The 16,039-nt window shown below is 39.1% G+C and overlaps 1 pseudogene; it reads right to left on the minus strand.

The window, feature by feature from the left end:
- Nucleotides 1-382: 382 nt before the first annotated feature.
- LOC125932360 (tubulin alpha chain-like) lies at nt 383-1,939 on the minus strand (annotated as a pseudogene).
- Nucleotides 1,940-16,039: the final 14,100 nt, after the last annotated feature.

Consider the following 16,039-nt stretch of genomic DNA (forward strand, 5'->3'; position numbering starts at 1 on the left):
TGTGGACATAAATTTTCATGTCTCTGGAATAAACACCCAAGAGTAAAGTTGCTGGATCCATGTTTAGTTTTATAAGAAACTGCCAAACTGTTTTCCAGAGTGGCTGTATCATTTTACAGTCCCACCAGCAATGTATAAGTGACCCAGTTTCTCTGCATCCTCCCTAGCATTTGGTGTTGTCACTATTTTTTAAAATTTAATCATTCAGCTAGGTGTGTGCTGATATCTCATCATGGCCTTAGTTTGCATTTCTCTGATAGCCAGTAATATGGAACGTATTGTCACATGCTTGTTTGTTATCTGTATATCCTTTTTGGTGAAATGTCTTTTTACATCCTTTGCTCATCCTTTTCTAATTGGATTGGTTTTTTCCCCCTTTCTTAAAAACCTTTACTCTGAGACATCATGGAAAAATCTGACAGGTACACATGGAAAAGTAAGACATGATCACAGTTAAAAGTGAAGACAATCTAACCAGAAAGGTTTAATGACTGTCAGCTAATGTTGAAGCTAAAGTTCTGAGTGTGGCATGCTTTGGGACTGAGAGAAATGGTAATTAGTATTCCTCTCCTTCCTCTTCACCCTCTCCTTCAGTAGAATCCACACCAACCTCCTCATAATCCTTCTCAAGGGCAGCCATGTCCTCACGGGCCTCAGAAAACTCTCCTTCCTCTATGCGCTTACCCACATACCAGTGAACAAAGGCATGCTTGGCATACATCAGGTCAAACTTGTAGTCCAGGTGAGTCCAGGCCTCAGCGATGGCTATGCTGTTGCTTAGCATGCACACAGCTCGCTGTACTTTGGCCAGGTCTCTGCCAGGTACCACAGTGAGAGGCTGGTAATCAATGCCAACTTTGAAGCCAGTGGGACACCAGTCTACAAATTGGATGCTGCACTTGGTCTTGATAGTGGCAATGGCAGCACTGACATCTTTGGGAACCATGTCGCCATGGTGCAACAGGCAGCAAGCCATATATTTACCATGGGGAGCGTCATATTTCACCACCTGATTGGCTGGCCCAAAGCATGCAGGTGTTCATGGTAGACTTCTCAGCAGAGATGACAGGGGCATATGTGGCCAGAGGGAAGTGGATGTGGGGATAGGGCACCCGGTTGGTTTGGAATTCTGTTAGATGAACATTCAGGCCTCCATCAAATCTAAGGGAAGCAGTGATGGAAGACATAATCTGGCTAATAAGGCAGTTAAGGTTAGTGTAGGTTGCACGTTCAATACTGAGGTTTCTAAAACAGATGTCATAGATGGCCTCATTGTCTACCATAAAGGCACAATCAGAGGGCTCCAGGGTGGTATGGGTAGTGAGGATGGAGTTGTAGGGCTCAATCACAGGAGTGGAAACCTGGGGGGCTGGGTAAGTGGAGAACTCCAGCTTGGATTTCTTGCCATAATCGATGGAGAGATATTCCATGAGCAGGGATGTGAACCCGGAACCAGTTTCCCCTCCAAACCTGTGGAAAAACCAAGAAGCCCTGAAGACCTGTGCACTGGTAGGCCAATATCCGAATTTGGTCCGAGACAAGGTCAATGATCATTTACCTTGATCACTGATCCTTGCCAGTGGTGTAGTACCCTCAAGCATAGTTATTGGCGGCATCTCCCTTGCCTGTGGTGAGCTGCTCAGGGTGGAAGAGCTGGCGGTAGATGCCAGTGAGAACTTCATCAATGATTGTGGGTTCCAGGTCTACAAACACTGCCCTGGACACATGCTTGCCAGCACCTGGCTCACTGAAGAAGGTGTTGAAGGAGTCATCTCCCCCAGGGGTCTTGTCACTTCGCATCTGGCCATCGGACTGGATGCAGTGTTCCAGGCAATAGAGCTTCCAGCAGGCATTGCCCATCTGGACACCAGCCTGGTGAACGTGGATGGAAGTGCACTCACACATAGTGGCTATGGGTTAGCAGGCGCAGGAGACAGGAGTAGACACTGGGTCCCAGATACTGTCCTTGACAGGCTAAGAGTCAAGGTAAGTAATGCACTAGTTTGTTTGTTTGTTTGTTTTTTAACTGTTGAGTTTTGAGAGTTCTTTGTATACACTAGATACAGGTCTTCTGTCATATATTTGGTTTGCAAGGATTTTCTCCTAGTCTTTTTGTTCCTTTTTAAAAGGATATTTTTTCTTTAATTTAATTTTGATGGCTGAGCAGAGAGAGGGGGACAGAGGATCTGAAGCCAGCTCTGCACTGACACCAGGGAGCCTGAGGCGGGGCTCAGACTCACGAACCATGAGATCACCACCTGAGCCGAAGTCTGACGGTTAACTGACTGAGCCACCCAGGTGCCCCTCTTTTTGTTCTTTTAAACAAAGCAACAGGTTTTAATTTTGAAGTCCAATTTATTGATTGCTTTTTCTTTTTTGGATCATGGTTTTAGTGTCATGTCTTCACAAAACTCCCATGATTTTTTCCCATGTTTTCCTCTAAAAGTTTTGTAGTTTTATGTTTAAATTTACAATGTTTTTTAATGTTCTTTTTTTTAAGTTTGTTTATTTTGAGAGAGACAGAGCGCGAGCGGGAGAGGGACGGAGAGAGAGGGAGACACAGGACTCAAAGTGGGTTCCAGGCTCTGTGCACAGAGCCCGATGTGGGTCTCGAATTCACAAAACTGCGAGATCATGACCTGAGCTGAAGTTGGACGCTCAACCGACTGAGCCACCCAGATGCCCCATGTGACTTCAGGTGTTCTGTCTTCCTTTCTGATGTTTTGCAATGTATATTATAAATTGTAGACAGTATTTCAATTTGTGGTCTTAAAAATGAATTGTAATTTCTTTCATTTTTGTATTTTGTCATCTGTAATGGTTATACACAAATACTTCTTTAAGTTATTTTTATTTCTGTTTTTGTTAGTTATGTTTGAAACTAAGCGCTACAAAAAAAAATTAGCAGTCCATCCAAAACTTGCTTTTAAAAAAAGTCTGCCAATATACTCCTTTGAAAATTTGACTTTGTTAAGTGATTTTTAAAAATCAGTTTTTGTGAGAGCATAAAAATAGCAATCATTTGATTTTATAAAGTAAAATATTTCAGATTACCGCCAAACAACGTTCGAAAGCAAATTTGTTTATGGATAATACAAAAGGGTTATTTAGAATCATGGACATATAGGGCAGTGACCACCGGGTATAATACATAATAGAAAGATATGCTTACTGAACTATTAATTAGTCTGCTGAATTCATGCTAATCAAACTGAATTATCAATATATCTTTATAACTGGGTTCTAATAGATAATGGGCATAATTTAGTTAAGTACTATACAGAATGTTAATAATGAAGCTAAATATTTAATGTATGGATTTATATATTCTGAACAATTCTCTATGGCCCTTTCTCTGTAAAAGGATGAGAGAGTATACATTTTAGGCTTTGAGAACCATCAAAAGACATAGAATGACTGAATGGATGAAAAAAGCAAGACCCATCTATGTGCAGCCTACAAGAGACTCATTTCAGACTGAAAGACATCTGCAGATTGAAAGTGAGGGGACGGAGAAATATCTATCGTGTAAATGGATGTTAAAAGAAAGCTGGGGTTGCAATACTTATCTCAGACAAAATAGACTTTAAAACAAAGACTTTACAAGAGACAAAGAAGGACACTATATAATAATAAAGGGGACAATCCAACAAGAAGATATAACACTTGTAAAGATTTATGCATCCAACATGGGAGGACCCAAATACATAAAAACAGTTAATAACAAACATAAAAGAACTAACTTATAGTAATACAAAAATAATAGGAGACTTTAACACCCCACTTACGTCAATGGACAGATACTCCAAACAGAAAATGAAAAAGGAAACAGTGGCTTTGAATGACGCACTGGACCAGATGGATCTAATAGATATATTCAGAACATTCCATCCTAAAACAGCAGAAGACACATTGTTTTCAAGTGCACTTGGAACATTTTCCAGAATAGATAACATGTGAGGCCACAAAACAAGTCTCAACAAACTAAAAAAAATCAAAGTCATAATGGAGAAACATGTGGAAAAGACTTAGAAGCAATAGTGCAGTGGCATTGAGAATTCCTAGTGTCCGGAGGGGAGCCTATATATATATCATTGCCCACTAAGAGCAATCAGGGATCCTTTGCAAAATGAGTGATTTTAGGACTGTAGAAAGAAATGTGTGAGATGATATCAGACCATCTTGTTATTCCAGCTAGCCAGCAAATTTTCAAAAGCTACTATAGTCATGTCAAAAGAACTCAGAAACCAAATGAAGAAGCTTCCACTGGTGAAAGATGGGACAATTTGAACATCATTAGGGATAACTGCAATGGTTTGAAGCACATTGAATATGTTTAAATCTAAGAGTTCATATTGATACAAAAACAACTCTTAGGTCACATTTGGAGATGCTCGTAAACCAGTTCATTAATTTAAAATTTGCTTAAATAAAGAGGAAGAATCAAACATTTATTCTGCTGTTCTCGTATGATTTTTTTTTTTACCAAAGATAACAGAATAATTGATGAGAGAAGAGTTTTCTTAATAAAGGTGTTTTTCTAACAAGTGAAGAAGAGTGATAGAAAATCATTACTTTGCGAACCATTTTGAGTTAGTGTAACTAGGCAATAACCACCAGTTACTGATAAAATCACAAAAAATGACAATCTAACATCCCAACCTGATGAAAGCACATTGGTCACACCACCTCTGAAGCATTTGTGACAAAAAGTTGAATCAGAATCTTATCAATAGATCAATTTACCAGAAATGTAGAAAACAGAGGAACATGTGAACTAACACCATGGGATGCATTTGGAAATTCATTCCAAGTACATTAATTTTGAACTTCTTCAAGACTATCTCTTCTCATCAACAAATACATGCAAGGAGGGATAAAAGAGGTGGGTAAGTACTATAGATTAAGAAATGTAAGAAAGCTATCAACCAACCAGAATGTGAGAGCCTTATCTGTATCATGATTCAAACAATTCACTTAAAAATGTGTGATACATGGAACACCTGGGTAGCTCAGTCAGTTAAGTGTCTAAGAGTTTGGCTCAAGTCAGAATCTCACGGTTCATGAGTTTGAGCCCTGCATAGGGCTGTCTGCACAGAACCCACTTCAGATTCTGTCTCCCTCTCTTTCTGCCCCTCCCCCGCTTGTGCATGCATGCACTCTCTCTTTCCGTCTCTCAAAAATGGATGAACATTAAAAAAGACTATGATACACTTGGGGAGATTTGAACACTGGATATTTGCTGTTAAGCTGGAATTGTAAAATTTTTAAGTGTGATAATGATATTATAGTCATTATTTTCAAAGACATCCTTATGTGGGGGAGTAACATTAAATACACATGGTGTCTGGAATTTGCTTTGAAATAATCCAGGGAAAAGCAAGCAGGGATATAGAAAAAAAGTCCACACCTTGTATCGGTTTCCAGTCATAACAGTTTCCTCCCTTTTTATTTATTTTATTTTATTTTATTTATTTTTTCCTCTCTTTTTAAAATGAAATTGATTTCGTGGAGAATTCTGGTCATTGGCTCTGTAGAATGTTCCACAACCTGGATTCAATTGACTTTTTTTCATCATGGAGCCTTCTTTGTTTTTTAACATTTATTTATTTTTTGAGAGACAGAGATAGAGCATGAGTTGGGGAGGGGAAGAGAGAGAGGTAGACACAGAATCCGATGCAGGCTCCAGGTTCTGAGCTGACAGCACAGACCCTGACACAGGGGTCGAACCCACGAACCAGAAGATCATGACCTGAGCCGAAGTTGGACGTTTAACTGACTGAGCCACCCAGGTGCCCCCATCATGAAGTCGTCTAATTTGATTTCCCATTATTCGTATTTCATGTAAATGTGACCTATATCTGGATGCTGGATTAAATTTAGGTTCAATTTTTTTTTGTGTGGTCATTCTTCATAGGTGGTGTTGTGTGCTTCCCATTGCCATGTATTCTTGTTGACAGACATAACGTCTATCATCTGATCTTTAGTGATGCTAAGATTGATATGCAGATTCAGGTGATACCAACTAGGTCTTGAGTTAATGGGTAATTGTTTACAATATTCTATAAATGTTTTAAAGTAAATGTTATCTATAGTTATTTCTCCCTTTTCATTCTATTTTCAGGATGCCTTTTCTCTCCTTTTTTTTTCCTAATTAGCTTTGGTACATGTTTACCTTATTAAATTTTTCAAAGAATCAGAATGAGCTCATTGTTCTTTAAAATATATTTTATGGTTGGAGCGCCTGGGTGGCTCAGTCGGTTGAGTGTCCGACTCTTGATATCTGCTCAGGTCGTGGTTTTGCAGTCGTGGGATTGAGCCTCGCATCGGGCTCCATACTGAGCATAGAGCCTGCTTGGGATACTCTCTCTCTCTGCCTCCCCTCTCTCTGCCCCACCCTCAAAATAAATAAATAAACATTTAAAATATTTTTATGATCGTGGAGAAAATAGTACAATGACTCCACCTTGTACTTACCATCCAGCTTCAATAGATATCAACCTTTTGCCAGTATTTGAGCTGAATTGTTTTTTTAAAAAACAAACCTTTAATTTGGAATCATTTTAGATTTACAAAAAAGGTGCAAAGATAGTAGGAAGAGTTTCTGTATAACCCTTGCTCAATTTCCTCCATTATTCAAGATCTTACATTTCCATGGTATATTTTTTGAAAATGAAGAAATAGTGACACATTGCTATTAATGAAACTCTACACTTTATTTGGATCTCACCAGTTTTTCCCATTAATGTCCTTTTTCTGTTCTAGAATCCAGTCCAGGTACCATACTGCATTTAGTTGTCATGTCTCCTCAGTCTCCTCTGGTCTGTGACAGTCTCTCACTCCCTCCTTGTTTTTTGTGACCTTGGCAGTCTTGAGGAGTACTGGCCAGGTATCCTGTAGAATGTCCCCCAGTCTGGGTATGTCTGATGTTTTTCTCTTGATTATACTAGATTATGAGTATGAGGAGAGGGATAACAGTAGAAGGTATTTTTGGCATGATGACTCTTTAAACACATATTGTCCTGCCTCCCTCCATCTTGGAAGAAGACTCAAGTTCTGCCCTCTGCAGATGGAAAGGGCCAAGAACTATTTGGTTCCAGCACCTCCTGGTTAGGGTAAGTTGAAGTATATCAACATCAAAAATCTCTCCTGAGATTTTGTAAAACTATGATATTCTAATTCTTTCTAATGATTTGGGGATTCAGTAACAATTTTTGAGCAAACCAGGTCTCAATTTATAGTGCTCTGTGAAATGGTTATGTACCTTTCTGCTCAGAGAAACATTTATTTATCTTAACTGTCTCAGAACCAGTCCTTCCTCTCAATACTAATACTCTTGGATGTGTGTTTGTCTTTGACACCTCACTCCTTCAGCCTGCTTTTTTTTCCAGCAGAATTTAATATCACCCAATATATAATTTATTATTAGTCTAATTTCTGCCCTTCACCAGTAGAATGTAACTTCTCTGTATGTGCTGTGGTTTGTGATCATTCACTGATGAATCCTCAGCGCCTCTATGTAGCAAGCTCTGAATAAATAGCTGAATGAACCTAATAAATGAGTGAGCCAGACATAAGCACCTAAATGCAGGCAGTGGGGCCTGAAACACAGGTATTTTGCCAGCAGGAGGAGCTGCATTTGAGTGGAATGGAACATTTCATTGACTAGTGCTTTATGATGCACAGCAAAATTCTAGCCAACACTTCTCTGATTTGACCACGCACCTGAAATCCCTGAGGATCTTTCTTAGGATCATGGTCATTTTTAAAAATGTTTTTTAATTTATTCTTGAGAAAGAGAGAGAGAGAGACAGAGAGAGACAGAATCCCAAGCAGGCTCCAGGCTCTGAGCTGTCAGCACAGAGCCTGACACAGGGCTCGAACTCACAAATCGTGAGATCATGACGTGAGCTGAAGTCAGATGCTTAACTGACTGAGCCACCCAGGTGCCCCAGGATCATGGTCATTTTTATTCAGGAGGTCTGTGTTAGGACTCAAGATTCTTCATTTCTAACATGTTCCCAGGTCATGTGCTTGGTTCACACACTACACATGAATTAGCAACATTGTATGACCATCTCCTAGGTATATTAAGGAATAACAACATCCCCGATAATTCCAAAACTTTAAGTTTCTTTCTATAGACGTAGTGCTTGGGAGAGTTTAGGCTTTGGAGACAGACCTGCATTCAAATCCTGACTCAGACTATTTCCCACTGGGCATGTTAATAATCCTGTCTGTTTTAGGTTAATAATCGTCTGTGTCCATGTTTTCTCAGCCATTAAGTGGGGGAAAGAATATGTACTTGGCAGAATTATAAGAATTGAATGGACAAATGCAGGTAAAGTTCTCAGGATGATCTCTAGCACATAGTGAGTCTTCAGGAAATAGCACTTTAAAATAATCAATATGAATATAGTAGAGCACTTTACATTTTACAAGTCTTTCCCAAATAAGATAGAAACAGAGAGGGAGGCAAACCATAAAAAACTCTTAAATATAAAGAACAAACTGAGGGTTGCTGGAGGGGAGGTGGGTGGAGGGATGGGCTAAATGGGTGATGGGCATTAAGGAGGGCACTTGCTGGGATGAGCACTGGATGTTGTATGTAACTGATGAATCGCTGAATTCTACTCCTGAAGCCAATACTGCATTATATGTTAACTCACTTGAATTTAAATAAAAAATAAAAATAAATAAAAGACTTTCCCATGTGTAGTCTGGTCCACTGCCGTGGTATAGCTAATGATTTAGGTTGCATTACTGCTGGCTGATGGTTGTTGATGAAGCAAGACTACAGATACCACTGGATCAAGTAGGAATGAGGTTGACCTGGCCAGCTACATTCTCAAACTTGGAACTGTTAATCTCTTCCTCATGGACAGCCAGATTGAGTCCTCTTTACTGATGCTGGGTGAGACACGACTACCCTGAATTCTTATGACAGCAGTGTGTGAATGTGTAGGGAGAGAGGAAGAGCTCAAAATTAGTGTGTGTGGAAGCATCCAGGCTTGTGACTGTGAAATGTGAGAAGCCTGGATTCTCTTGGCTCTACTGTCTCAGTAGCCTGCCTGTTTCCTGAAAAAGACTCAGGGGAGGAAATAATGACTTCTGGATTGATGACAAATTTGTCACAAGTGAATAAGAATTTGATCTTTCTCCAAAAGGTAGGCACCAGGCAGACACTTCTCCTTTGCCTGGCAAGGAGTTTCTGGAAGCACATGGTAGCAACTGTTACCTGGATTCCTGATCATGTTTTGCCAGGTCTCTGGGCCACTTGTGTGTAGGGAGTGACTACACAGACATGCTCCCATTCAACTCCTCACCCAGGCTGTCTGCCCTCCCCTGTGGATCACGTTCTGCTGAGTGCTGTGGTGGACACTACAGGAGGAGATAAATATTCTTTGTCTCAAGAAATTCATGTTCTCACCGGGGATATCACTTTTCAGTTGTTGAGTGTTTTGCTCATGTGTACATTGTTTTGGGGATTGTGCTCAATTTTGGAGAAAGAGAGGAGTAAGTCTGGAAGAACTGAGTCCAGTATTGGAAATATAAGTGAAGGCATGTTTTAGAAGTGCTATTAGAGTTATGAGATTGGATACATTGCCTTGGGAGTGAGTGTGGACACTGAGACTTAGGGTAGAAGATCCATCTAAATTTCAGCTGAATCAGGTCTCCATGCCACAGGGCTGTCACCTCACTCATCTTCCTATGAACATTAGAGGAAACAGTATCTCACTGAGACAGAATCTGTGTGGTTTTTTTGGAATCAGAGGCCTTCAGGTACGTGGCTATGGACTTCCCCTGAGGAAGAGTGGGATTTGTTGGACCTCGCTCAGAGGACCCCATACAGAGATGTGACATAGAAGAACTACAGCAATCTGATGATAGTATGCAAAAATGGCATCATTCCTTTACTTACTCATTTATGGGGCAAATATTTCCTAAGCACCTATTGCATTCCTGGATGTGGGTTGAGGATTGGGAAAACACCAGTACATGAGACAGAATGATCCTTGCTCTCATGGGGCTTGTTGTCTAATGACTTCCCTACGAGATGAAGACCTGTGCTTTTCACTGACTTTTTGTTTCCTCCATGGTTAAAAGGCTTGGGGTTCCTTAAATGTGTATCTAAGTTTGGGCATGAGTTTCAAGTATCAGAGACCCTCACAGTATATTGGGGGCACAGAATGGATATTTGAGTTTGGGATCCTTTTGAAAGACTTATATTGGGGGCCCCTGGGTGGCTCAGTCGGTTGAGCATCTGACTTCAGTTCAGGTCATGATCTCATGGCTCGTGAGTTCAAGCCCCACACTGGGCTCTCTGCTGTCAGTGCAGAGCCCACTTCAGATCCTCTGTCGCCCCCTCTCTCTGCCCCTCCCCCATGCTTCTTCTCTCAAAAGTAAACAAACAAAAAAAAGAAAAAAAAGAAAGACTTATATTGGATTGGTGAGAAATTTGGTTTGCTCATTTGCCACTTTTACAGGCATATTTGCTTGTCTTTAGAACCCCTGAGAGTGCAAAGGTTGGCGGTTTCATGGGAGCTCTTCTTATCCTCTGTGCAATTGTCCCACATCATGTACTCTTTCTCATGAGCAGGACATCAACCATACAAACCTAATTTCAGTGAGAGACCTATTTATGTTAAGTTTAACATTTTCATATGGGCTCTTAATCAACTTCTCCCCACTGGGGATTTCTTTTTTTTCTAACTTTATTTTTTATTTTTTAAAATTTACATCCAAATTAGTATATAGTGAAGCAATGATTTCAGGAGTAGATTCCTTAATGCCCCTTACTCATTTAGCCCATCCCCCCCTCCCACAATCCCTCCAGCAACCCTCAGTTTGTTCTCCATATTTATGAGTCCCCTTTGTTTTGTCCCCCTCCCTGTTTTTATATTATTTTTGTTTCCCTTCCCTTTCCCCACTGGGGATTTCTGATAACTTCTTTTTGTTAACATCAATCACAATTGTCATAGAATCATTGTTAGTAAATTACCTAAAACGTCTACACCTTATCCCTGTAATTGCCAATATGCCTATACAGCCCAGGCTCTAAAAATCTGTCTTTTCTCATAATTGCATGTTTCCCCATTTAGGGTCTGTATTTTGAATTTGGAAGAAATCTATATTGGCCATACTGACTTTTTTTTTTTTTTGGTATATTACATCCCCATGACTTATTTATTTTATAACTGGAAGTTTATACCCCTTGACCCCACACTGACTTTTTAAATCTTCATTCTGGCATTTCGTTCTCCATATTTTAAATATTTGTCAAGTTTGTTTCAGACTGAGGTTCTACTTAAGCACCCAGGGTCAATCTCTTAGCAGGGCATATTTGGGCATCAACCATGCAATGACCCGAGCATTATATGAGTCACATGGGGTGATTCTTTGTCCTTTACATGAAGAGAATACTGGAAAGGCTCTGAATTAGAAAAATTCATGTGTGGTAGGCTTCCCCAAAGACATTCAGGTGCGAATCCCTAGAGCCTGTGAATGTTGCTTTATATGGCAAAAAAGGACTTTGCAGATGTGATTCAGTTAAGAATCTTGAGGTGGAGAGAGTATACTAAATTATTCAGGTGGGCCCTAAATGAAATAACCAACGTCTGTATATGAGGGAAGCTGAGGTGACTACAGAAGAGGCAAAGGTGATGTGATGACAGAAGCAGGCGTTAAAGATGGAGGAGGGGCCCACAAACCAAGAAATACAGGCAGCCACCACAAGCTGAAAAATGTAAGAAAGTAGGTTCTTTCCTCAGAGCCTCCAGAAAGAACAAGCACTGCCAACACCTTGACTTTAGCCTAGCAAAATCGATTTCCGACTTCTGACCTCCACAACTGTAAGGTAATACATTTGTGTTGTTTTAAGCCACTAAGTTTGTGGTAATTTGTGGAAGAGGCAACAGGAAACTAATGCACCATCTAAAAACTGGGAAAGGCATCTAAGCAAGTGGAATTCACTCAGGAGAAAGCAGGAAAGGGCCTATGAATATTATAAACTTAGCTCAAAACACATTTCCACTGAAAATTCATGTATGTGTTTCCATTAACTTGACTCAGATATTGAGTGTTTATAAAATAATTAAGCCTTAAACCATTATAAAATCTGTGTATGAAAATAACAAGCATGCCTCATTGCAGAAGAATCACCCTTTCAACTTGGAAAAAAACTTAAGGGAGGAGCCATATACATGCACAGGAAATCATTCAAAAATATAATGTCCTTCATAGTCATAATGGCAGGACAGAATTCCAGTGGGGATGGAATGAATGGATTGAAAGCAATGAATAGAATTTCTGCAGTCATCACTCATCTCTTCATCAATAGGAGAGACTGTATTCTGAAGAGAAACCCAATGAATATACCATTTCTTTTGAAGTTTTCAACATAAGAGCTAACTCTTTACTCAGTACCAGAGAATACATACCAGGCTGAAGGTCTATGAATGCAATGAATTTGGGAAAACCATCAGGGATTTCCCTACACTTAGGAATCATGTGAAAACTCACACTGGAGAGTATGAAAATTAATAAAAGGAAACCTTATGTAGAATGGACTTAGGGAGGCCAGCAGGGGAAGCTCTCATGCCCTGCCACTTGTCAATTGCAGACCCAGCAGGAAGAGAGTAACCTTGCAAGCTAATTCTATTTTACTATTCCAGCAGGAGGAAGTTTTCTTCCTCCCCCACCAATAGCCCAGCCAATGAAAGACAGTCATAGCTCAGCCAATGAGAAACCACTATACTTGGAATTCCCAGTTTACTCCAATAGGCTTTTTGTTTATAAAAGCCTTCCCAGGGGTGCCTGGCTGGCTCAGTTGGTTAAGAGTCTGACTCTTGATTTCAGATCAGGTCGTGATCTCATGGTTAATGGGATCAAGCCCTATGTCCGGCTCTGTGCTGACAGCAGAGAGCCTGCTTGGCATTCTCTATTCTGATCTCTCTGCCCCTCTCCCACTCATTCTCTTTCTCTCTTTCACTCTCTCTCCCTCCATCTCTCTTAAAATAAATAAATAAACTTTAAAAAATCCTTCCCAACTTCCCCTTTTCCTCTGTAAAAGTATTCTTCTCCTTTGTACTCCAGACAAAGCCCATATTTTTGCTGCAGCTTGCTTGTCTCAGATTGCAAATGTTTGCTATTCCCAAATGAACTCCTCTTTTTCTGGTAAAACAACTGAAGTTTTGGTTTTAAGATTAATAGGAGAAATCCTTTGGATGTAGTCAATGTGGGAAGACCTTTAAGCATATCCATTAAGGCATACATGAGAATTCACAATAGAGCAAATCGTTATGAATGAAATCAATGTGGAAAAGTGTCCAACACAAATGCTTACCTTAAAAAGCAAAAGAGACTCTGTAATGGAGAAACTGTATGGATGTTAGGCTGAAAATACCTCTGGTTGTCCCACATCGCTTAGGAGTCACCCAAAGATGCACACTGGATAAAAAATCTTATGAGTATAATCAACAGGGAAAAGATTTCAGTCCGAGGGCTCAGGATAATACACATTGGGGAAAAACCCTATGAGTGCAAAATTTGTGAAAGACTTTGGTGATTCCTCTTCCCTTGGGAAACACGTGAGATTTCGTGCTGGAAGGAAACTAGGGATGTTTTCAGTTACTGTACACATGGGAACTTAAAATGGGAGTGAAACCTTATAAATGCTATAGATACGTAATTGCCTTTATCAGTATCTCACCTTCAGAATGGACCACTAGGTCATTAATTTTTGTTCTTTTGCAATGTAAACATTTAAGACTATAAATGTCCCTTTAACTAATTCTTTAGCTACATCACACAAGGCTTATTATTTACCATTGCCTTCGAATTTCATTCTAAATATTGTCACATTTCCATAATGACAACTTAAGTGATACATGGTTTATTTCAAAGTTTATTTACTATTTAATATGTGTATATTTCAATTACATTTTTGTTTTGTAATATCAAATTGTGTACAAAGAACATTATCTTTATTAAATTGATTCTTTGATATTTGTTGGGGCTTATTTTCTGCTCTAGTATGGCAAATGCTTCTAGCTACTTATCTATTATCCATTCTTCTCTTCTGCCATGGTTAGGGAATACTGATTTTTCTCAGTTTAGTAATATGCACTATTAAATTATAGTAAATTATTAATATTATTATATTATTATTATTATAGTAAATATATAGTAAATTATCTCCCAACTTTTAACAGTAATAAACAGATCCATCTCTGCCTGTCTGTTTCCTGTGTTTCTCGGTTCTGAACTTGAAAGTAGATAAGATAGGTGTTATTTCTACATAGTTTGTGTGTCCTCTGTCCACTTATCTATTCATATTGTCTCCTGAATGTCTATATGGGCCTATTTCTTAACAGTGCTGATTGACTAGGCATCTCTTTGTGTGCACATCTGTCTCCAAAGGAGACATCCAGATGGCTGACAGACACATGAAAACATGCTCAACATCACTCATCATCAGGGAAATGCAAATCAAAACCACAATGAGATATCATTTCACATGTGTCAGAATGACTAAAATAAAAAACTCAAGAAACAACAAGTGTTGACGAGGGTGTGGAGAAAAAGGAACCCTCATGTACTGTTGGTGGGAATGCAAACTGGTGCAGCCACTCTGGGAAACAGTGTGGAGGTTCCTCAAAAAGTTATAAATAGAACTATCCTGTAATCCAGCAATTGCACTACTAGGTATTTACCCAAAGGATACAAAAATACTGATTCAAAGGGGTACATGTATCCCAATGTTTATAGCAGCATTATCAACAGTAGCCAAACTATGGAAAGAGCCCAAGTGTTCATTGACTAATAATGGATAAAGAAGATGTGGTGTATATATATACAATGGAATATGACTCAGCTATCAAAAAGAATGAAATCTTGCCTTTTGGAAGACAAGAATGGAGCTAGACTGTATTATGCTAAGTGAAATAATACCATATGATTTCACTCACATGTGAAATTTAGGAAACAAAACAGATGAACATATGGGAAGGGAAAAAAAGAGAGAGAGGGAAACAAACCATAAGACACTCTTAACTATAGAGAACAAACTGAGGGTTGATGGAGGAAGGTGGGTAAGGGATGGGCTAAATGGGTGATGAGTATTAAGGAAGGCACTCGTTATGACGAACATTGGGTGTTATATGTAAGTGATGAATCACTGAATTCTACTCCTGAAACCAATATTACACTATATGTTGACTAACTAGAATTTAAATAAAAAATTTTAGATTTTTTAATGTTTATTTTTTTGAGAGATAAATGTTTATTTACTTTTAAGAGAGAGAGACAGAGCATGGGTGAGGGAGGGGCAGAGACAGAGAGACAGAGAATCCGAAATGGACTCCAGGTTCTGAGCTGTCAGCATAGAGCCTGATGCGGGGCTCGACCTCAGGAATGGTGAGATCATGACCTAAGCTGAAGTTGGACGCTGAACCGACTAAGCCACCCAGGTGCCCTAAATAAAAATTTTAAACAATAATAAAATGAAAAGAAATGATAGCCTTTAAATAAAAAGAAGAAACGTTGAAAGTCTAAGGACGGTGTAGTTATATTAACAGTAGACAATATAGACATTAAAGTCAAAATATTAAAAGAATAACTGCATAATGATAAAAAAGTTCAAATCACTAAAAAGGCTTAATTCTAAAACCATATGCACTTAATACACATATAATGCTCTCAAAACATACAAACCAAAACTTGATAGAAATACTAAGAAAAAATGGGAAATCTGTGATACCACACTTTACCTGTTTCAGCTATCACTTGCTGTCACTTGATCACAGCTATCATTTGTTGGGGAACAACTCAGATTTGATGCCTCTAGTGAACATCTTCAGGTATCACTATCACACTTATAGATGTTATAGTAGGATCAAAGACAAGGTGTTGGGGCCAAAAAATCTGGATTGTAAACTTGGCTCAATCACAGAATTCATAAAGATTCAGGCATATAATCTAAACTCTCTAAACTATACCTGGATCAGTAAAATGGCAATAATAATCCATATATATATAT

Source organism: Panthera uncia, chromosome X (genome assembly GCF_023721935.1).
Source record: "Panthera uncia isolate 11264 chromosome X, Puncia_PCG_1.0, whole genome shotgun sequence".
Taxonomy (NCBI): Eukaryota; Metazoa; Chordata; class Mammalia; order Carnivora; family Felidae; genus Panthera; species Panthera uncia.